This window comes from Ambystoma mexicanum, chromosome 11 (assembly GCF_040938575.1).
Source record: "Ambystoma mexicanum isolate Mex_15411 chromosome 11, UKY_AmexF1_1, whole genome shotgun sequence".
In the NCBI taxonomy this organism is placed as follows: Eukaryota; Metazoa; Chordata; class Amphibia; order Caudata; family Ambystomatidae; genus Ambystoma; species Ambystoma mexicanum.
In genome coordinates, this window is record NC_090934.1 from 811,037,584 (window position 1) to 811,061,775 (window position 24,192).

Sequence of the window (24,192 nt, forward strand, 5' to 3'; positions counted from 1 at the left end):
TCCCAGGAGAGGCGGCAGGGTACCACATTCAATGGAGTGGAGGTGAATTCTAGCTCTGCCCAAAGAGCTAGTGCCCCAGTGACTGGGCCGGTGACTGAACTTGGTTGCAGCGCCCTTGGGGGATTTGATACTCCCATTGGGGGCAGTCACCAATCTCATACACCTGAAAACAGGATTGACTCACAAAATAGTGCAATTCCATGTATTGCAACAAGTCGCCCCATAAAAATAATGAAATCCATTAAAGCCCTGATCAAACCATTTAAAAAGGGAGGTGAATGCTGCATTGAGGATCACTTAGAAGCGGTGCATGACATTTTTAAAGCACTCCAGATACCTAAGGAACAGTACAGACAATATTTTCATTTAACTTTAGATGCCCTGACGGCCAGCATCATAAGGGGATTAAATGAACAGCAGAATATGACATGGCTGGAGTTTGAAAAAGAAATTAGGCGTCATTTTTCTCCTTTTCAGTCATTGCAGGAGGCAAAGAAAGTCGCGTACACAATTACTGCTGGACCTAATACATCCCCTCGCCAATTTTTACAAGACTTAAAAAGAGCATTCTCTCGCTTTGATGTATCTTTTGACTCAAATTCCAATGAGTTTAAAACCGCATACTTCTATGGGCTACAGAAAGACATCATATCCCAATTGGTCCGTGAATTTGACCGTGACAAGTCCATTGAATGGATTGTACATCAAAGCACAAAGCTATATGAGGTACTCTATTGTCAGGGTAGAGAAAGTGATAAAATGAAAGATACCAGGCCTACATCTAAAGAACCCTCAGCCACAGTAATGGAAATCAGGTCAGCCAAAATGTCCCTTGAGTCTGCTCAAAGTCAAGGTAAAAATAATGTGACACCTGAACAAAGGGGTAATCAACAAAGATCGCCATTTCCTGTACCAATGTTCCAAACACATGATCCTAGTAATAGAGAGAGCTACATCAGCCCTAGATATTTAGGGGATAGACCCCGGGTAGGATATCGGCCTGATATGGCAGGTATGAACAATAACCAGAGACAAAATCAAGATCAAAGAAATGATGGTCCCTACCAGTCATTGGGGACACAGAGTAGGTTTGATCCCAACACCATGATATATGGTAATCAGGATAGGCCCCGATATGTGGATCGATTTACTGATAATGGAAATCAACATAGGGGCCAGTACCCACAATCTGAGAGACAGGACATGAGGCAAAACGTGAACTACAGTCCACGCCAGTACAATGATTCCCCACCATGGGACTATAATCAAAGGATGGGTGCAACCCGCTCCCCTCCACAAATGAATCAAGAGTTCAGAAACCATCCCAACCGGTATCAATCACCTGAGAGGTATCAGAATAGATCCAATCAGGGGGAAAACAACCAATATCGACCTAGGCCACAGAAAGAGGATCCTAGAGAGATGGAAAGGTTCCAGTGCCTTGAGGCCCAAGTGAAAATGTTAGCTGAGCAAATAGGAAAGCTCTATACAGCGCAAAAACAACCTTCCAAAGAGGGGGCTGATGGCCATAGCAATGACCGGGGGGCTTCCGAAAAGTGACTAAGTACTCATGATAATCGCAGTGCCAAAATGACAGATTGCTCTGATATAATTTTGCATAACGACTCTGAGATGCCTAATGGATTAAAAATGAAAGTACCAGTAAAGGAAATTGTGATAGAAAGTGCAAATACTTCTAAAAAAGAGGTATGGTTTAACTTAGAGCTAAATAAAACAGTAAAGATTTGCACAAATGAAAAAGAAACATTAGGAATTCCAAAAGAACAAAGGAACAGATTTAAGAAAAATGACTCATGCATGGGGAATACCAGTGAACAGGGAGTAAGTGGGGATGCCATAGCTCCTTCCCTGGGCAAGCAATACAATGACCAAACACAGACAGAAAAAGGAAATACTCACAAGGAGGGTACAAGTCAATCACCTGAAGAATTCTTTGAGCCACATATTTTTGAAGAGGTTGAAAGGGCTGGTATTACACTAAATGATCACAAATGCACAGAATTAAAAAATGACAAATTGCTGAATGATGTTGTTACACATGTTCAGTTGGAAGGTTGTAATGTGGTCTCTGATGTTACCCAGATGGATGGGCGAACAGTGGCCACACTCCAAAAAACCTCTGAACATGGAGAAATGAATAAAATATCTCACACAGAAATGGGTAAAAAGGAGGGAAAAATGTCTTTTCATTTACCAATGTGCTTAGCCAAAAGTGAAAAAGATCTGAGAAAGGTGAGCCCTGAAATCAGTAAGAATTCACATTTCTTATGTGTATTAGAGGAAGTTGAGGACAGATATTATGCACCCATCACTGTAGAAGAAAAATGCCACACCTTCGCTATGATTGACACTGGCGCACAGGCCACAATTATGTCCAAGGAGCTGGTAAAGAGTATCAATGAAGGGAGGCCTCCACAGAGTCAGATCACAGTGAAGGAAAATCAAGGCCCAGTGCATAACTTTAATGGGGAGGAGGTGCCCATCATAGGTGTAACTGAGGTTGACATAAAAATAGGAAAGCACAGAATGAAACAAGAGGTATTGATCACATCTATTTGTGAAATTCCATATCTGATGGGGACAGATTGCCTGAAAAGATTGTCTCCTCTCATAGATGGGGTGAATGGAGTGCTGTGGTCCTTAACCAAAAAACCATTGAGGCCTAAGAAACTAAAATCACAAAACACCAATATAAATGAATGTCACACCGTTGCCAAAACAAATGATGCTGTGGAGGTATGTCTCCAGAATAGCTGCATACCTAGTGTCACTGTTATATTAATGTGTCAAGACAAAATGCAGAGCGACAATGAAAAACTACCTGTACAAGAATACTTGGACCCAAGGAAAGATTGGCAGACTGCCATAGATGAGCACACATTACGTTTCTATTTAAAAGAGAAAACATGCAAACAGAATATTGCTCCTAAAACAGATTCAGAAAAACACATTACCAGTCTGGCAGAAATACACATGGAAGATGAGCAACCATGGGTTCATGTTGGTATAAATGATTATCCTAAAACAATAAAAGCCACTTTAGCACTTGAACATGAAAGGAGTTTCATTAATGAGAAATTGTTGCAAAAAATTATGGAGAGGGAAGAAATCCCGAAATTTAGGATTAAAAACCAATATGTTTCTGGGTTGGACAGTCCAGACTTTGAAAACCGAATTGCAGGCAGATGCATGCTTAAAATTAGCATTGGGCAGAAAACAATTTACCATAATGTATGGATAGTGAGTGGAGCACAAAATGAATTTTACATGGGCAATGACATCATGCACAGAATGTGTATGGTGTTAGATTTCCTTAATCAAAAAATATGGTCACGCGTAGGTGGTCCGGCACCTGAATTTGAAGACAAAAGAAGGGCTTATCATTGTGCACAACTGGTTCCTTATGCAGTCGAATTACAAATGAGGAAAAATACTATTATTCCTGCATTTACAAAACAGTTTACAATAACACTGAAATGCAAAAATGGACAGCAGATGAAAGGCTCTGATGCATTTGTATGCCTGAATGAATCCATAAAACAGCAATGCCTGGATTATGAATACATTCCATTGGTAGACATTGGTGAGGGATCTGTAAAAATCATGGTAAATAATAAAGGTTATCAGGATATTCATTTAGAGGAAAACTCCCCATTAGGAATGGCCATACAAAAGTCACATTATACGGCAGATTTAAATAACATGGTGATTGGGAATATTCCTGAAAAATATGTAGATGCCAAGGGCGAGTTGCCAGAACACCTGGACTCTCAGCCCAAAGGAATATTTAAAATTCATTCTGTGTATCCTTATGGTTCAAATGAGACAGTGTGCTGCCATCAAGAGGATTGCATAATATTTAATTTTAATGAAAATGAAACAGGAAATCAGCCCATTGAAGTGGAAGCTGATATGCCAAAATGTTTAAAAGTGGCAGCTCTACAAAAAGACACAGCCACACAGTTAGAGGAAAGGGCTGAGATTCCTTTACCAGAAGAGTTTCCAGAATTTTCCAGAATGGTAGAAGAGCAGATCTCCTTAGCGGATGCATGTGACAGCGATGAGGATCGAAACAATCTGAGGGAGATATTTATGGAGTTTAAGGATGTATTTGCAAAAGATGCTTATGATTGTGGTTTAACTGATTTACATGTGGCCACACTACCAGAAGGTTGTAGCAGAAATCCAGTGTTTGTACGCCAATATAGACTACCGCTGGCATGTTTAGAATCATTGGCAGAGATTATTAAAAATTTGGAATCACAGGGAATAATCAGGCCCATTCATAGCACATCCAATACGCCTATTTTAGGTGTGTTAAAGCCAAATGGTCAATGGCGGCTGTGTGCAGATTTAAGAGAGTTAAATAAAAGAGTACCAGTATCTAGATGGCCACTACCATTCATTGATCAGGGCCTAGCTCAGATACATGGTTCAAATGTATTTACCACATTAGATCTCACATCTGGATATTGGTGTGTGCCATTGGCAGAGGAGATACAACACTTATTTTCCTTTACATTTGACAGGACTCAATATGCCTGGCTTAGAGCTCCGTTCGGGTACATCAATAGTGGGAGTGAATTTGGCATATTTTTGAGAAAGGCCATGCCGGATGCAGCGGAAAGAGGAACAATAGTTTATGTGGATGATGTCCTGATAAAAAATGAAAGCCTGAAAAGCCATTTTGATGAAATAAGACATGTACTTGGCCAATTGCAGAAAGCAGGCGCCAAAGTATCTTTGCAAAAAGCACAATGGTGCAAGAAAAAAGTGAACTTTCTAGGGCATGAAGTGACTGAACATGGGCTAAATCCACAAAGGAAGAAAATAGAGGCCATACAAAGATTAAAAGATCCTAAAGATGTGAAAGGAGTAAAAAGTTTATTAGGGATGACAGGCTATAACAGAAAGTTCATTGAGAATTATGCAGAAATCACTCAACCATTGACTAAACTGCTTAAACTAAATACTCCCTGGAGATGGGAAAGAGAGCAGTCTGATGCAGTGGCTAAATTAAAGGAATGTCTTGTAAAGGCACCATGTTTAGCATACCCCATAAAGGACAGGGATTTCTTTATAGAAATAGGTTTTTCTGAACATTGTATGTCAGCAGTATTATCACAAAAACACGATTTGAATCACAAAACCATTGCATATGCAAGTAAGGCATTTTCCCAAGTTGAAATGAAATTTAATGAATGTGAAAAGGCCCTATTAACCACTGTGTGGGCGCTACAACATTTCCGCCCCATTGTTCAGGGAGAAAAGGTGATTATTGAAACAAATCATCAACCTTTGCAATTTTTAGAGAGTAAAAGAATTAGATCAGGCAATCTAGCACAATCCAGAATCACTTCATGGACGCTGGCATTACAAGGTTTTCCCGTAGAAGTGAGATATGGACAAAATAAAAAGAGCCCAATTGCTCAAGGATTAGCTGACTTACATGACTGTGCAGCTGAACAAATACCAAATGAAATGGAAGTGGAAACTAGTTTGCAGGAATTTGAACAATCATCACACAAAGCTTTTGATGAAAAAACATGCAAGGATTTGCCAACTGTATATGTGGATGGTTGTGCTTTTCACATTGAAAATGACAGTAATAAACAGTTAGTGGCAGGAATAGGAAATGTCTGGTTGAAATGTGAAGGCGTCCCCAGTATAGGGATGAGGATTGGGGATAGGAGCAGTCAGGTGGCGGAATTGGCAGCCATCTATAAAGCAATTGCTACTGCAGTTGATAAAAAGTTCAGTGAAATTGTTCTGGTGACTGATTCTGACTATGCACGGAATAGCTTTGTGGAGTATTTGCCTGGTTGGAAAGCAAGAGGCATGGTTACATACAACAAAAAGCCACTTAAACATGGAAAAATGATACAAGCCATAGACAAATTGGTGTCAGAAAATAATTTAACAATATACTGGAGAAAAATTCGTGGGCATTTAAAAACACCAGGAGAGGATAAGGAGGGAAATGATAAGGCAGACCACCTGGCTAAGATTGGGGCTGTGATGGGAGAATTGCTACCTATTGATTATTTAATGGGTGAAATACAAATTGATGCAGTCACACGTTCTAAAGCACCAAAGGAGGTAGATCAACCGGTGGTGCAGTGGAGTCATGACACGCCAGACCAAGATTTGATTGAGGCACAAAAGAACGATCAAATTTTGGGAATCTATTATAATCATTTGATAGATCCTGAACAAAATCCTTTAACAGAAAATGATTGTATGGGAAAAGAAGAGTTGAGGGTGTTATTAAAGAACAAAACACGAATTAGATTACAGGATGGACTCATGATTAGAGAGTCCATAACAGGGCAAATACAGTGGGTAGTACCCCTTTCATTCAGAGGACTAATGCTACACCATGCACATGATGCCATAACTGCAGGCCATAGAGGTTCACAAAAAACATTGGAAATACTAAAGGATTATGCTTACTGGCCTCATATGTCCCAAGATGTGGAATTATATACTAGAGGATGTCTAGTATGCGCCCAATTTAAACCTGCTTCACCAATGCATAGAGCACCATTGATGAAAAGAGGCCTAACTCTCCCATGGTCAGATTTGCAAATAGACTATGTAGGTCCTTTAAAAAGGTCGAGCAGGGGACACCGTTATATTTTGAGTGTGGTATGTTTGATGTCAAAGTGGATTGAATGCATTCCTGCACCAGATTGTAGTGTGCAAACAGCAGCCACATTGCTGGTGAACCATGTGTTCTCAAGGTTTGGGTTGCCACAAAGAATTGAGTCAGACAGAGGAAGTCATTTCACAAGTACTCTAATGAGTAAGGTATGGCAAATACTAGATGTAAAAAGGAAACTACATATCGCATATCGGGCGGCGTCTTCAGGTACAGTTGAAAGAAGCAATAGGTCTGTTGTGGATATTTTAAAGAAATTTGTGGCAGAAGCAGGTTCCAGCTGGGATTTGCGTTTACCATTGGTTTTGATGGCAATCAGGTCGACTCCTGCCAAAGCAACAGGTGTTAGCCCCCATGAGGTCTTAACAGGTAGGAAAATGGTGTTACCACAACACCTACTATACAGAACACATGAGCAAACCCTTGTGAGTGCATCCACAGTTCATGAATACATTGATGAACTGAGGAGGCATTTGCAACATGCATTTGCTTTTGTGCAGAGAAATCTGGAAAGAGCTGCTGACAGTGCAAAGTCATATTATGATAAAAAGACATCAGCAAAGGAATACAGTGTAGGGGATCAGGTGTACAAGTTTCATTTTGGAAAAAGTAAACAGAAAAATTCTAAATTTCTAGCAGCCTGGCAGGGGCCATTTCGGATTATAGATAAGGTCTCTCCTGTAGTGTATAAAATTTTGAAAAATGAAGGTGAAACAGCAATAAAGCAGTTTGTCCATGTAAATCAAATCAAACCATGCCATCCCAGACATGAGATCAGGCGGCTTGAGCATGTAGAAACAGATAAAATCCCTTGAACACAAAAAGAGAAAATAAATGGGTACAATCAGGAGGCAGTGACAAAGAAGTTAAAAAGTTGATTGTTATGATGGCACATAAACACTGTAGTATATGTAAAATATAATATAAAATAAATATAAATAAATAAATAAGTAAATAAATGCACATATAATGGAAGCTCATGGTTGGTGTGCAGAGAGAAAGTGTGTTAAATATTGAATATCTGCTTGTTTTCTTTTAACTTGTGTTTAATTTCAGAAAAAAAAAAAAAAAAGAAATATTTTTACCAAGCATGTTTTATTTTTGGCAAAAGGATGAAGTTAGTATTATGCTATGTACTTAATTTGTTTATTTTCTATTTTGATTTAGACAATTAACATTATTTGATCGGAGGTTCCGAGATCAGAGCCCACGGGAGACGATGGAGTCCTGGAGTCCCCTGGATGAAGACCAAAAGATGCCTGCCTCCAGGTGGAGGTGATGACAAAATAACCGGAATGCCAAAAGAGATGACTACTGTGGATTCAAGATTGCCAAGATGAAAGAGTACTCGAATGAACCGAATAACATCGCTGGTCAGGACATACCAAAAGAGACAAAACAAAAGTTCCGGCATATGAAGTTCCACGTATTTATTATTTTAATTATTTATTTTAATTTGTTATATTAATTATTTGTTTTAGTTAGTTGTTTTATTTCGTTGTTTTTAATTGACTTGGAAAATTTAAACTTAAAGTAATGCCACTTCCACTGAGAAGGCAAATGTGGAACATTTTATGGACTGATGGACTCAGATGAAATATTGATTGCAAATTTTCATTGATGCACATGAATATTCATTTTGTTGGATTGCTATATTGTAAAAAAAAAAAGAACAAGTTGTTTTTAGGAATTGGCTTGGATTATAGCCAAGTTCTAAAAACAAAAGGAGGGTATATGTAAGGATATTTGGCATGTTACAGCACAGAGTACAGCACTACTGCACAGGTAGCAAACAGCACAGAGTACAGCACTACTGCACAAGTAGCACATTTTTTTTGCAGCACCACCACAAGGGTGCGGTGCATTGCTATATGGGTCACCAGATTAACAAGGAAAGACAGGCTATTCAGTCAAAAACGATTTTAAATATAAAATGCAAATCCAGTTCCTCATTGTAAAAGCACACATTTTTACATTAAAAATGCATACTCTGCCTATATTGCTAGAGACACATTTGAAAATTAACAGCTAACCTATTAACCATTAACCTGACTAATAAAACCTTATTTAACATAACCCACTAATAAAATGTGTTCTCCACTGCAGAATTAGGCATACTCTGAAAGCCATTTAAATGTGTGTGCAGATATTTTTTTTTCTTCTCTTCTCTGCCTGCTCCTCCGTGTTTTTGTGCACAGTAACTGCAGGAAGAAGGAAGTCAGATTTGCAACAATTGCAAATGTATAAGCGAAGCTATTGTTGAGAGTAGGAGGATGAGAGATGATGGATTTCATTGGGACACGTCATACAGAGGGCTGAGATGAAAGTTTTAGTGGGCAGTATCGGGGAAAAAGACAGAGAGACATTTTTCTGCACTACTGGGGAGAAGACCTGGCTGTGGGACTCCTGACTGAATGCAGATTCCTGCGTCCTGCTGCAGTCGAGATTGGGGAGAGCTGAAAGAAGGACCTTTCCACTGGCTGAGGCATTCCTATCTGCAAAAGCTGAGAATTCCAGGCAATGACCCCGGTTTGAGAAGGCAAGCGTTCCTTTTTGCTGGAATTAATCCAAGGGAGCCACATTCACAAAGAGAACAGCCAAAGAGAACAACTAAAAAGATAAGGTAATGAGAAGTGTGGGAGCTGAGTGTGTACGGTAATATGCAGTCAGTGTAGGATTCCTGTGCATGCCTTAATCAAATGCTAATGTTGCAATTTGAGTTCTGTTCTCCGCCACTCTCTTTGCAGTGTGTCATAGACAATGCTTTTACTGTACCATTTTATTTATTTCTGTAAAGAATGAGATCGTGTTTAAATGCAACTTTTATAATACAGAAAAATATTTGAAAACAGACGGGTGGTGTATTGACTATTTACCATTACAATGCCGATGATGTGGGGAGATTTTTAAACAGTGCAATGGTCATTTTAAGACAGATGTGTGCATGTCAGAATCAGTATGAATAATTGTGAGTGACTGTAGCATAGCTTGTTGGAGGTACATGAGCCAACGGGAAGAGAGACTCTCTGAACATAGCTCCCTACCGTATATAAGGTAGTGGAAATTACCACAAGACTACCATATATAGCTCTCTGTCGTAAATAAGTCAGTGAGTTCGCCCATGGTGGCACACCAACACTATCAGTGAAAATGTGGTATTCCTAAAATGTAGGTCTGAGGTCTCTCTAGTGATCACACAAAAAATCTAAGCAAAGATAAGGGATTCTGGACATTGGGGCCACAAATAAAACAAGGGAATTATGCTCACCAAAATACCACCAACCACGTATACCAAATATGCAGGTCTGGGTGCTGAAATAATGCATGTCCATTGTATTATTGTTGCACATGGCCAAATCTGAATACAAAGAGTGATTATTGCTAAGTTATTTTTCGGCGGTAATAAAATACCGTCAGGCCCCAAATCTCCACAAAATACCCTACAATGCCAAATACCCACAATAGTGAATGAAGGATGGGCACATACACATTGACAAGCAAGTGCCAAAGGAACACCTAAACATCAGTGGACCAGAAAGGAAATCAATGTATGCTAGGGAGAATTCTCAGAAATGTGCTAATTCCCTTCTACATTAGAGACCCCAGCACTTTTGCTGGACTTTAGGACTTTAGATTTCTAACCTGGAGAAAGTGAGACCTATTTCCCACTCTCTCTCATGTATGTTTTCATTGATTTGTACGCTGTGTTTCTTTTGACTTTGGAGTCTGACAAACTCCAGAGGCATCATCTTTTTACAATGTGTCACACAGCACCTTCAGCGCAGTGACACAGAGAAGTCTTCCATATTTCCAAAATATTTAAATACCTTCTCTTGGTTAAACTGCTGTTTCCAAGAGCAGTGAAGTGAAATTGACTTTACTTACATTGCAACTTTCTAGACCCAGGCACACACTATATTACAATAGGGAGCTGGAGGAGTTACTTAGTATCCCCTTTGTCTAGTTTCTCATGTAACATTTTTATGTTACCCTTTCTATGATTAATGGCTGGTGGCAGTGGTTTACTTTTTACTACCATTGTGTTTTTGTACTGCGGGCTGCAATTGCAGCTGTAGTAAAGCACCTATGTGTGCCCATTTTGTCAAAATGGCCCCAGTCTTCTTTTTTTGCCATTTCTTGTTGGAAAGGTTCTTCTTGAGATTTTCTTTGTGTGCCAAACATTGTTTGGTCCTTTTGTTTGTTTATTCTTTGGCGGGTTTCACTGCTGAAGCCCGCCTCTGGCTCCAGCGTGTCTGGCAGGGCAGGAGGGGAGGGAGGTGTCCAAAACTCACTGTGCTTAATCCCCTTGGTTACAGGAATGCACCCAAATGTGATTGGCCGGCTGGCTATCCTTGGATGTGTGAGTGACAGCTGGCTGCGGATGAATGGGAAAAACCTGCATAAGAGGTGAGGCTTTTGTCTTGGAAGGCAGAGTCGACTACTGGACAAAGGAATCCAAAGAAGAACTTGCAAGAGAAGCTTGCTGCAACTTCTAGACCCGTGGTTTGCCCGGTGAAGCGCTGCTGCATTGCTGAAGCTACAAATTTGTCTCGACTAGAGAAGCCCAGCAACGGACGACTTGGGTTGGTGGGACCAATCAACCCCAAAGCGAATTCTTCTGGACATCAACTCGGAGCTGGCTGTACTTCCATTGCTGCTGCAGGAACCAATTAGCAGGGAGAGGAACACCAGATTGAGTGCATCATTTTTCAGTCAGACTCGAGCTCCAGGAAGAACCTCTGGACTCCCATGAAGCAGGACTGACCCTGCCTGAGCCACTTTAATAGAGTGCTGGACCCCAGATGTGAGGAAAGTCTATAAAGGTATCCGAAAACTGCAGTGTTGCTGTTTGTGAGGGCCACGAGAAGCTGAAACCGCGAAATGCCGCTGAACTGAAATTTGCCCATTTCTGCCGCAGACCTTCAATTCGTGGTACAGGACTCCCCAGATGTCCTCCCTCTTGTCCCACGACTGAGGCTCAGGAATACAGGATCTGCAGACCTACAACTGGAACAGAAGCTAGCTGGAACCAATTTATTCAAACCAAAGGTCCTGTAAAACTAAGGGGTTGCTTACCTCTTGTTGTATAGCTTGCTAGCTCTCATTTGAGACTTGCCTTGGTTGCCTTTGCAGAGTTGCTTGCAGCTTTGCCCCTCACAAGCCTCCCTGCTTGTGGCCCTACATTGATTTAATTTTTACAAAGATTTCTAAAACATTGTGCAAGACTGTTTACCTACGTGCAAGAAGTGCTTCAGGTCACCTAGATTTTTGCTGAACTAACATTGGCTGTCCTGGCTCCCTAAAAGATTCTTCTTACCTCTGACTTTGTGCTTTACCTACCCCTCAACAAAAGACACACATTAGACAACTTGTGTAACTGGGAAAGGGTTAATTGCTGAAGAATAATTGTTAACCATTGTTTTATTCCCTCATCTTTTCCTTTTGACTCTAATCGTATTGCTCTAAATGTTCCACTGAAATAGCAATGCCCCAGTGTCCTGGTTATTTATGTCACCTCATGGTATAGGAAGGGTCTGTGTGCCATCCCAAATGGGTAGCTACTGATTTATTTAAACTGAGAGTGTCTAGTTTTGAAGTATATTATTGTGTTACGTAGTTTGCTTCCTTATAAAGAAGGCTTATTCAACTGACTGTTAAATTAATACATAATTGTTTAGTCAAGGAACCTTGAGAGTAAGTGTTTATTTGGATGCTTGACACTGTGCATCTCTGTGTAATAAGCCTACAGCTCACAGTGACCTCTCTCGAGATTAGCCTGGCTGCTCAGTCACTGTACCAGCTTGTGTAGTACATGATTATACCAAAGGCTCGGTTAACTATTGCCAGGAGGACAAAGCTGGTGCAGTCTCCCACAGGGTACTGCATACAATCTTGCCTAACAACATACAATAGACTTCATCCCCATTAGCGAATGTGCAGAGGCAAATGAGCTGACACCAGATACGATACAAAACACAACCATGTGGAACATGTGGCAGTACACATGAACAAGTGGGTATCCATCCACAATGAGAGCCTACAAACACCATCATGAGACATCTCACACATCACCACAAGCCTACCTGTATGTACACCATTACACATACAACAAATTCACTCCAAGAACACCAACACACTGGGCCTCATTACGACCCAGGCGGTAAGTTACCGCCTGGGTCGTACCTTTACCACCATGGCGTAAACTATGTTTACGCCATGGAGGTTGGCGGACTTACCGCCCCATTCCGAGGTGAGTGGCGAGGTAAGTCCCCATTAACCCATTTACCCTTCCCCATTCCCATTTTTGCCCCATAGGGCATAATGGGAGTGGGGAAGGCGTTAATTATGCCACCGTAAATTACGGTGGCGTAATTAACAACAAGGTCCCTTAGCGCCATGGATTTTAACACCTGCTAAAAGCAGGTGTTAAAACCTCCATGGCGCTAAGGGACCTCGGAATCAGGCGGTAAGGGTCGGCGCTGTTTACGCCGCCGTAAACCCCTTACCGCCTGGGTCCTAATGAGGCCCACTGACACCAAATATGCAGTGCCTCTGCACATGGAATTGAATCTTATAATCATCCAGTGCCCCCTCAAGTTGTCTGATGGCTGCACACCTTATTGTCAAGCACATGCCCACACCTCCCTCAGAAAACATCACAGTAACAACATGACACACACACAGGGAGGCCCCAATCCTCATGACTGACACAGAACATATGCACAGGGAGACCATGAAAAAAGTAAATGTGCACACATACAAGGAGACTGCAAGAAGCATGGAATTAAAGGATAGTTCCGGGACTTTTTTTTTATTGTTCCTACGGTTCGGCCATGTGTTTTTAAGCATAAATCGGTAGATCGTAGAAAACTTTCCTATGGACCTTACCCGACTTTTCATCCATTAACGCACTCGAAATCAGCCGCCATTTTCTGATACTCCTATCATTTCCCCCCATCGCCCTGGCTCACCTGCTTTTGCGGCACTAAATCAAATCCCCCGCCCCTGAGCCTGACATCAGCAGACGCGTACCGCCCATTTCCCAACGCCAAAGCACGTTTCGTGTCAACAATCGCTGCGCCTCAGCTAATGACGTGTCGCCATGGAAATGGCAGGACGCCTCTTTCCTCAATAAGTATAAACACACCGTTTCACAACACACAGCAGCAGATTTTCGATTCCATTCCTCTCTCTGTGTTACTTTGAGTAGTCTGTGACTCGTTTCTGTGCTCTGGTCAGCTACCTTCGCCGCTTCTAGGCCTTGTGAACACCTGTACCATCTCTGTAAATTATTTTACTTTCTTTACCACACAATGGCTACAATAATGCTGTATATGTACGAGCCCGAGTACACCGAGGAGGAACTACTGGAAAGGCAAGCACGCGAAAACGATGGGGATTCGGACGGCAGTTGGGAGGACCAGTCAACGGATGAAGAGCCTGGACCATGTCGCATGGACGGCGTCTCCACCTCCACGTGCAATCGGTGCGAGCTAATGCCAACTTAGGAGGAGAACTGCTGCTGCCGTGAAAATTCCGGGTGCTTGGCCTACATTTCGGAAGGCGAGCCAAATCCGCAATGCATCACCGAGCTGCCAGAGTTCAGGGAAACCTGCCTCTCACGGACCGTGTTGAGGATGATGATGGTGCTTATGCACGAACTTCGCGGCACTGTTCGTCTGCGTAATCCGAGTAACGAGTAAGTATACTCTGGTTGTGATGTCAGTGATGCCACTACTATGTCATGGTCGTCTCCCACATATAAAATGACATCTACATATCATTCGAATGCATGTAAATTGGTTCCATATTGTGCATTTTCTAGATAGAATTTTTTTCAAAGCAGAATGACATTTTTTACCTGAATCGACAGTGATAAGAAAGTTTTGTCATTTTAATACAGTTTGCATCTTTCATTTTCACAGGTGGTACAGGCTGGTGGCCTATCGTTGCTTCACTTGGTGGCTTCACGGGAGGCTCGGACACCGCGTTCGGAGAGTAATACCTGCCTGTGCGGTACTTGCCATTAGACAACATTTCCCCAGCGACAGTGGACAATACCGGGGATTTTCCCTGGATGTGCTGCAACCGGAACTTTACAATGTGTAATGTTTATTATTTATGTTCAATTGAAATTAAGATCTAAAATAAAACCCAACATATATTTTAACAATGGTTGTTTTGATTTTTTAAATGAATCTAGTGTGTCTCCATTGAATAGTCTTCCTGTGCCTTGTCTTGTCACACCACATGTCTCCGGCCAGCATCCTCCCTCACGCTGGCCGCCCACCTTCAATCCACATAACCGTTGAACCCATATGCAGCAGACATACATATGTTATTTTGCGGGTTGGCATCAAGCCTCCCGGCCTTGCCTCCTCCCCCAAAAATACTTACCACACCACTTTGTTCAAGCGTTGGCAATAAAAGGAAGGCCGTTGGATTTTATTGATACAAAACATGGTTATAGGTAAATAATCAATATGGTTGATCATAATAAATCATCCTTTTGGGCACCGGGTACAGAGATGACCCCCTCTGGCCCGTGCCGCCTTGCCACCACAGGCCAGCCTGCTGCTGACTAACTGCCTAGGCATCCAGGGTCTCCAGGGTGAACTGCACCCATATATTCTCCTGGGAGGCTGAGGTATTTATAAACTCACCCCCCTGCCTTCCATGTACTAGATCCTTCAGCCTGCCTGTTACATGCAGTTAGATGGCCTCTCCTTGGTGAGGCCCTGCGGCAAACGAGTCTTGTCTGCACGACCAGCGCCCTAATCCACACCCCCCCCCGCCCTATCAAAGGCAGTTCGCACCGGGGTACTTGCGCTTCCAAGTGGAGCTGTCAGGGAGCGATAAAGGCCAAGAGGTGCCAAAGACCATGTACACTTCAAAGTGGTCTATAGAGCATGGGTTGTTGTTCCCATGTCTACCTCCAGACCCTGTGTCTCTTGCCAAGCATCCCCCCTCACGCTGGACGGCCCCCTGCAATCCACATAAGTGTGTCTCCATTCACGAGTCTTTCTGTGTCTTGTCTGCACGACCACTGCCCCAATCCACCCCCCGCCCTATCAAAGGCAGTTCGCACCGGGGTACTTGCGCTTCCAAGTGGAGCTGTCAGGGAGCGATAAAGGCCAAGAGGTGCCAAAGACCACGTACACTTCAAAGTGGTCTATAGAGCATGGGTTGTTGTTCCCATGTCTACCTCCAGACCCCGTGTCTCCTGCCAAGCATCCCCCCTCACGCTGGACGGCTCCCTGCAATCCACATAAGTGTGTCTCCATTCACGAGTCTTCCTGTGTCTTGTCTGCACGACCACCGCCCCAATCCACCCCCGCCCTATCAAAGGCAGTTCGCACCGGGGTACTTGCGCTTCCAAGTGGAGCTGTCAGGGAGCGATAAAGGCCAAGAGGTGCCAAAGACCATGTACACTTCAAAGTGGTCTATAGAGCATGGGTTGTTGTTCCCATGTCTACCTCCAGACCCCGTGTCTCCTGCCAAGCATCCCCCCTCACGCTGGACGGCCCCCTGCAATCCACATAAGTGTGTCTCCATTCACGAGTCTTCCTGTGTCTTGTCTGCACGACCACCGCCCCAATCCACCCCCGCCCTATCAAAGGCAGTTCGCACCGGGGTACTTGCGCTTCCAAGTGGAGCTGTCAGGGAGCGATAAGGGCCAAGAGGTGCCAAAGACCATGTACACTTCAAAGTGGTCTATAGCGCATGGGTTGTTGTTCCCATGTCTACCTCCAGACCCCGTGTCTCCTGCCAAGCATCCCCCCTCACGCTGGACGGCCCCCTGCAAACCGCATAATGCCACGACATATACACATCATTCATTCACAAACACACCCCTGTTTCGAATTCTTTATAACCCACTTCATAATTCTAATGAGCACTTCTTTGCGCTTTGCTAGTCAACCCGTGAAGGTGGTGGTTATCTGCTCTTCGTCTCTGTGAACTTCCGTGACCACTTCGAGGAAACTCCTCAGTTTGCAACCTGTGAACTGCTCCCTGTTCTACGACAAGAAACTACTCTGATCCCTGCATCTAACTGTTTGTTCGTCAAGGTAAGGCCATGTACCATAATCATTTTGCGTCCAATTTCTTTTCGTTCAAGACAGTACATGCAAGGAACTAGTCACATGTTCTGAGTTTACATTGGTATTCATAGAGAATTGTTGATCTTTACTTTTCAGAACTTTCCACAATGCCTGCCTGTTCCATTGGCGGTTGCCCTTCGAAGACCCATAATAAATCTGAAGGTACTATAATGCATGTTTTCCCTAAGACAATAGATCAGATAAGAGAATGGGTTCGATATTGCGGATATCCACCGTCTGAGCTTGAAAGTAGAGTCCTAGAAGTCTTTGCGGACAAGAGGGGTGATCGATACCGCATCTGCAGCAGGCATGTACTCCACATCATTGCTAATAAAGAAGAACACACGGCGAGCGAGGCGAAAATTGCTCTCAACCGCTATTCCCACTCTATTCGTCCACATCCCTCCACTGGTGAGTCAAGTTTACGTATTTATCTCTCGGCCTTGCGGTAGTGTGTAGCATTAGCTAACAATAATTTCCCCATTTATGTATCCACTCAATATGAAGGCGGAAGATTCTCCATCCGTGTCGTTATTGCAGTCATCAGCCACTTCAAGCGCCTATCTGGTAATCTTACTTGGCTATTCTGCCACTGACTTGTTTTAGGCATGTAAATCAATACTTTTAATTTATCGTGTAATTATTTTACCTAATGGTACACCCTTGTACTCGTCCTCTAGTCTTTCTTTTCAGTTATAATTATTGTTATCCAAAATAATGCAAGTACTGTCTTTCAGGGAGATGCTGAGGAGTCCAACGTATTGATGACTACCGTTGATGTCACTCAGATGCCCGAGGTACGTTTCCGGACAGTTCCATTGATGGAGATCATCAGATCTTGCATTCTTGTAGCGTGATTGTTACACACAATGTTTCTTTCGTTTTTAGCCATTGATATGTCCTTCTGTCGCCCTCCTATGTGTCTTCTTTTTTCAATATTGTGTTCATTACTAATGAAAGTCCTATGTTTCAGGGAGTCGATGGAGCATTAGTCCAAGAAGAAGGGGGAGCATGCAGTTACGGGTCGGCGCAACAGCTTGCAGAAGTGTGCACCGCAGTTACATCGTCCCTTGATGTTCTTATGCATTTCGAGGTATGGATACTGACAGTTCGATCAAGCGAAATCATATGACGTGATTACATCCGCTATACTTCCTTGTTTATTAACGCAAGTACTATGTTTCAGGGAGATGACGGAGCTTCTTCTACAAGAACATCACCCCTAGTAGTTGATGCAGATCTCTGGGTGGTGACACTTCCAACGATCGAGCAAATCGAATCATATTTAGGTATCCATTATTTATTTTAGACAACTGATCATTTGTGCAGGTCTATTTAGATGAGCCGTTGACGCCTGCACAAAGTTTCTGTTCTTTTTATCAAAATAGAAAACCATACTAATGCAATTACTGTGTTTCAGGGAGTCACTGAAGCATCATCTTCAATAATATCATCAATGGAAGTCTATGAGGAGCACAAGGTATGGATCTTGACAGTTCCATCTAACTAGATCAACTATGCGTGAATAATTGTCGTTTGAATGTTCTACACAAAGCGTTCATTCGTGTTTTGCTATTGAGATGTACGTGGGTATTGGTCCCCAAGTACTTTTTGTGTTTTCGATATTATTATACATACTAATGAAAGTTCTATGTTTCAGGGAGTCGATGGAGCGTCAGTGCGTGATGGATGTGCTTATCATGAAAATATAGTCGTTGCAGCGCAAGAGGAAGTGGAGACATGCACACACGAGTCGGAGCAACAGCGTCCTGATGTTGAAGTTCGAGGCAAGAAAGTTTCAAAGAAAAGAAAGCAAAAGAAGGTTAGTGTCCTGGTCACTATATTATGTTGTTTTTCACTGTTAATAGTTCAATACTGTAAGTTGTGTTTAAACTGAACATCCCTTTTCCAATCTGTCCTCTAGTTGCGAGTGGGTGTACGAACTAGATCTACACAGACAGTGAAGCGAACGAGAGATGTTGCTTGTCAAACCTTTTGGCAGGGACTTGAGACTGGAGATGCATCGTGCCAATGGGAAGAATATGAAGTGATTGACAACGGAGCTATACCACCACCAGCCATTGATAGTGAATGTCCTCCTGGTAGTTCGGATGCAGTCGGAGATCAATTCACAGAATCCACACCCGCAAAAACTAAGACCGCGAGAAAGTTGAAGAAATTGTCTTATTCACCCATCGCCAGAGAAGGAACAGATGTTGCAATGGAAGAGAATGAAGTGGACTACAATGAAACACCATCAATATCACTGAACATAGCGGAAGACGATATCAGAGATTCTACCTTTCATGTGAGTGACATGTCCTCAACGTTACAGGCCGAACCAGCTGGGATGCAGAGTGACAGTATAAGGAAAGAGGCCAAATTCATTGTATTCGATAGTTGTTTGATTGATATTATTATTCGGTTGAAATGTGGGCATTCGGTAGGTGGGGAAGTATGTGGGGAGCCATTGATTAATGTGACTCGTGCAATTCGAGGCACTAACCTTAAAATACATGCCACCTGTACAAAATATCAGCCTTTCTCATGGTCTGCACAACCCATGCTGGGACAACTGCCAGCAGGCAATCTACTTTGTGCAGCGGCTGCACTTTTTAGTGGTTCAAGTTTTAAAAAGTTAGAGTCTTTCTTTCAGTTTGTGGGAATCCATTTCATTGCGAAAACTCAGTTCTACAAATACCAAACCGATTATCTATTTCCAGCCATTAGCGAAGCTTGGAGAATGGAAAAAATGTCTATTGATAGTACATTCGCGGGCAAACGGTTCAGGCTAGCCAGTGATGGACAGTGCGACAGCCCAGGATTTTCAGCCAAGTACTGCACCTACCACTTTCAGGACATGGAAAGTAAGAAAATTGTGAGTTCGGTGGTCGTGCAGGTGTCACAAAGTACATCCTCAGTGGCCATGGAGAAAGTTGGCTTTGTAGCATCATTGCAAGAACTACAATCGCAGGGAATGGTGATCGACCTGATAGCCACGGACAGACATGTTTCAATTGCCAAGACAATGAGAGAAGAGTACAAAAATATAAATCACCAATTTGACGTTTGGCATCTTGCAAAAACAATCAATAAAAAAATGTCGGCTGCAGGTAAAAAAAAAGAAATGCAAGGTATTTCACAGTGGTCCAAGTCAATCAACAACCATCTTTGGTGGAGCTCAAAAACATGTGGAGGGTTGTTGGAAATTCTACTGGAAAAATGGCGGTCAGTAATGCTACACTGTACCAATGTTCACCGTTGGAACACAAACCAACATTTCCACAATTGTGAACATGGCCATTTGTCCACAGAGGAGGCACGGAAGAAGAAGTGGTTGATTCCTTCATCACCCACTCACAAAGCCATTGAAAAGATTGTATTTGATAAAACTATAACAAGAGATTTGAGGGGACTCACGGAATTCTGCCACACAGGAGATTTGGAGGTGTTCCACAATATGTGCCTAAATTACAGGCCAAAACGATTGCATTTTGGCATGGAGGGCATGATAAATCGGACTCTTCTAGCGGTCTTGGCACATAACCATAATGTTGGCCATCAACAAAGTAGGACGACCGGAACTTTAGGGACGCTTCGCTACAATAAGGCCTTCACTAAAAGAAGTAAACAATGGGTGATCAAACCAGTGTTTGAGGATATGCAATATGAGTTTATTGAGAGACTTATTGTTGATGTCCTAGATAGGCGCATAAATGGAGTTGTGAACGAACCTGTGCAGGGGACAACTGCATTGCCACCCAACATTGCCTCTGTTCCATGTCCACCTAAAGAAGAGCTCATTGAGAAATACACATCACGGTTTAAATGATTGTAATTTGATTGTCTGTTCTCTCGAGTCTCCTCATGTCGCAGGCCCATTGAATATGTGTATCTATGTAATGTGTAAATAAAAGTGATTGCTCAGTGTACATGCAATGTGTCTATACAACCTTGTTCATTTGCGAATTAAATTAAACCAAACAGTAATATAAATAATTTTTCAAAAAATATAGAATGTCTCCGTATTTATGGTTCTCTGGGGCTGCAAAGCACGCAGACAAAATGCAAAGATGGAGTGTAAATTTCACGTCCTGTGAGATGGCCTTACACTGAATGTAGCTAACTAGGAATGTGTGCTCGTTCAAAGTGAAGGTCAGCTGCTTTGATTTTTTGCTTGGGTGCCGGAATGGCCCACGACTCAGTATAAGGTTCTATTGTTATTTGACCTTGACAGGCCGGGACCATCCCGAAAGACTTCTTTTTGGGGGTGTGGGGCAATAACGTAAGAAACGATAATGAATATAATTTCAGAAATGAAAGCCATTTCATGTTCGTTCATTAGAAGAAATAATGTCGGCATAGAAGGAGTGGTATTTCGGGGCTGCCCTACGCACAGACACAATGGAAAATGCAAATATAATGTAAGTAACTCTTTAGATGAGTTTATACCGCAATTTAATTACTATACAGTAGCTTTAAAGACGGGTTAAGTTGTACTTGTTCGTTCTATGTGGCATATTGTTTTGTACCGCGCACTATCTTGAGGAGAACCATCTCCTTTTACGGAAGCACCTCAAAACCTTCCTCTTTGCTTCTGCTTTCTCTCTCCCTCTCCCCTGCTACAACTGGTCCACTGTCTGCGACCTCGGTCCTGGGCCCTTCCACTCTCCACCTGCACTGCCTCCCTGTCAACCCCTGCACTGGGGGACTGTCTCAGTATCCTACAGCCCCCCCTTGACGTATAATACCCAGTTGCACTGTCCTAGCTATGAAATAATTTCCCGACCTAATATATAAAATGAATAATTTTAATAAAGATCTGATGGTGAGACTAATTTCATTTTTTATGTTTTTCAAACAGGTACATCATCCATTATTGCATGTGTCACGAGTACCAGACACCGGCGGATAGGTTTTTTAACCGCCAGTTGCTTCTCCGCGTGAACAACGTTACCACCCTGACCATTTTATGGGACGATCGCCAAGTACAAGTATGCCCTTACGCGGTACTAACGGCTAGATGCAACATACAGACCATTGTGGTGGCCTAGTGCCTCGTTGTTGGAACAGCCATGCGATTATCAGTGCGACCGAAGAGCTTATTTTATCGTAACACCCTGTATACTGCACACGAACATCGCTTGCCTCAAGACGAACTATTTTGGATCGAGAGCAAATAAAAATGCAAATCGCTGAATATTCTCAAAACATTTGATGTCAAATAAATGTACTTTGCCAAATGTACAATCTTGCCGTTTGCTTTTAAACCACAGTTTCATATTCCGAATTGTGGCGCTGTATTGTGAGATGATCTAAGACCCTGTGTACAGCAAAGGAACATCGCGTGCCTCAAAACAAACTTTTTGGAACGTGAGCAAATAAAAATGCAAATTGCTGAATATTCTCAAAACATTTGATGTCAAATAAATGTACTTTACCAAATTTACAATCTTGCGGTTTAATTTAAAAGTACAGTTTCATATTCCCAATTGTGGCGCGCTGTGTTGTGTGAGCTAATCTGTGTTGATTTCCTGGTTCTGTGTGGAGTCGCGTAGAAGACGCCTGGGCGCGTTTGCCTACGCAGCTCAGTCACGTCACGGATAGAGGCGGGGAATATGAATGTTTTGATAAAGTCTGTTTCAGGGGCGGGGGATTTGATTTAGTGCCGCAAAAGCAGGTGAGCCAGGGCGATGGGGGGAAATGATAGGATTATCAGAAAATGGCGGCTGATTTCGAGTGCGTTAATGGACGAAAAGTCGGGTAAGGTCCATAGGAAAGTTTTCTACGATCTACCGATTTATGCTTAAAAACACATGGCCGAACCGTAGGAACAATAAAAAAAAAGTCCCGGAACTATAAACTTGTATTACAATAAAATGGCAGGAAGGTTAAAACCGTCCAGGGATAAAAAATAAAAATCTATCTACTGGATTCTTCACTTGCATCTATGGAATATCTTTATGCTTATAATATTGTATTATTTAAATGGAGAAATATCCCTGGTCTAGTAACCCTGCCATGATAATCCCATCCCCAAAACCTAGACAAGAAACAGGTGGATAAGTCACCCACAATATTCTACATGTGTAGATGCAGTTTGTCCAGAAAAGAAAACAGACCTGCCTATTTCTGTCTTACCAATGTTTACATCACAATATACAAAAACATCCATTTGCATAAAAGCAATAGCTAATAACTGTTCTAGGCAAATGAGCAAGCGAAAATGAGCAAACATATCGAAAATATATTTTTTGAGATCTTTTAAAGCTTATGTGTCTTCTGCTCATTTTCATGTATTAGTACAATCTCTCGTGTTATCATGTATTGATTTTGGGAACCCTGCCTTTTCATGGCTTCCTTGTTTTAATGTGGCTTCATTGAAAGCTGTTTTTTTGTGTTGCCACACAGCTGACTTCCAATTCCAGGAAGTTTGACCAGGTTACTCCTTTTTTAAAGAATCTTAATTGGCTTTCTTTAAATGCTAGAATTTCTTGTAAATTGATTTATATTACATATAAAGTGATATATCATCATACTTCCCTGCCATGTTCTCTAGTATGGTTCCTTTACACAATTTGGGTGCAGCTCCCAGACTCACAAAACACCTGGTATACTCTCCTGCCAGCTTCTCTTGTACAGTTCCTTTACAAAATGTGAGTGTGGGTCCCTGTGAGGGGTCAGAAATTTGAGGCAGACAACTGTGTAAATAGTTTTCAAAATTAACCATGTTATTAACTAAAACAGTTTGATAAACCCCTCACTGTGCCTACCCTGATGAGGAGTTCCCTACCCAAAATACACTAAAGGAACCACTCCAACAACAGGATATCTGTCCCAGATACTTGTACATTCAATAAAGCAATACGGAAATGCATGGCAGTTCAATTCAACAAATATATATAACAGACAATCAAATTCACAATACAACCACTGTCTCTTCACATAACCTGGGTGAGTTCCCCTTCCAGGTCTGAGCAAGGTGTTGCTCCACAGTTTAAAAGAAATAAGGAAATCCTGGTTTTCCACAAAGTTCCAACACAGTTCTTGAGGATTTAAACTTGATAAGAAAAAGTTCTGTTGTCTCAGCAATGCACAAAAAGAAATAATATGCTCCAACTCCTCCTGGTGTAAGAACAGGTTTCACATTTGTATTTGCCACACACTTTGATTTCTGAAGAACATTTAACTCCTCCACAGCCGGTTTAATGAATTGTCTTTGTTAAAACCACAGCACATCACTTTCATTAACTACTACCTGGCTTACACCCATGCAAGGCCTTCTACATCAGCAACTTGCCATACAGGTTTACTCTCCTGCCCGTTCAATACTTCACAAAAGAACAAAGTGTGCTTCAGTGGTAACTTCCAACTTAGAACAGCAACACCTTCACAAGGTTGCATTGG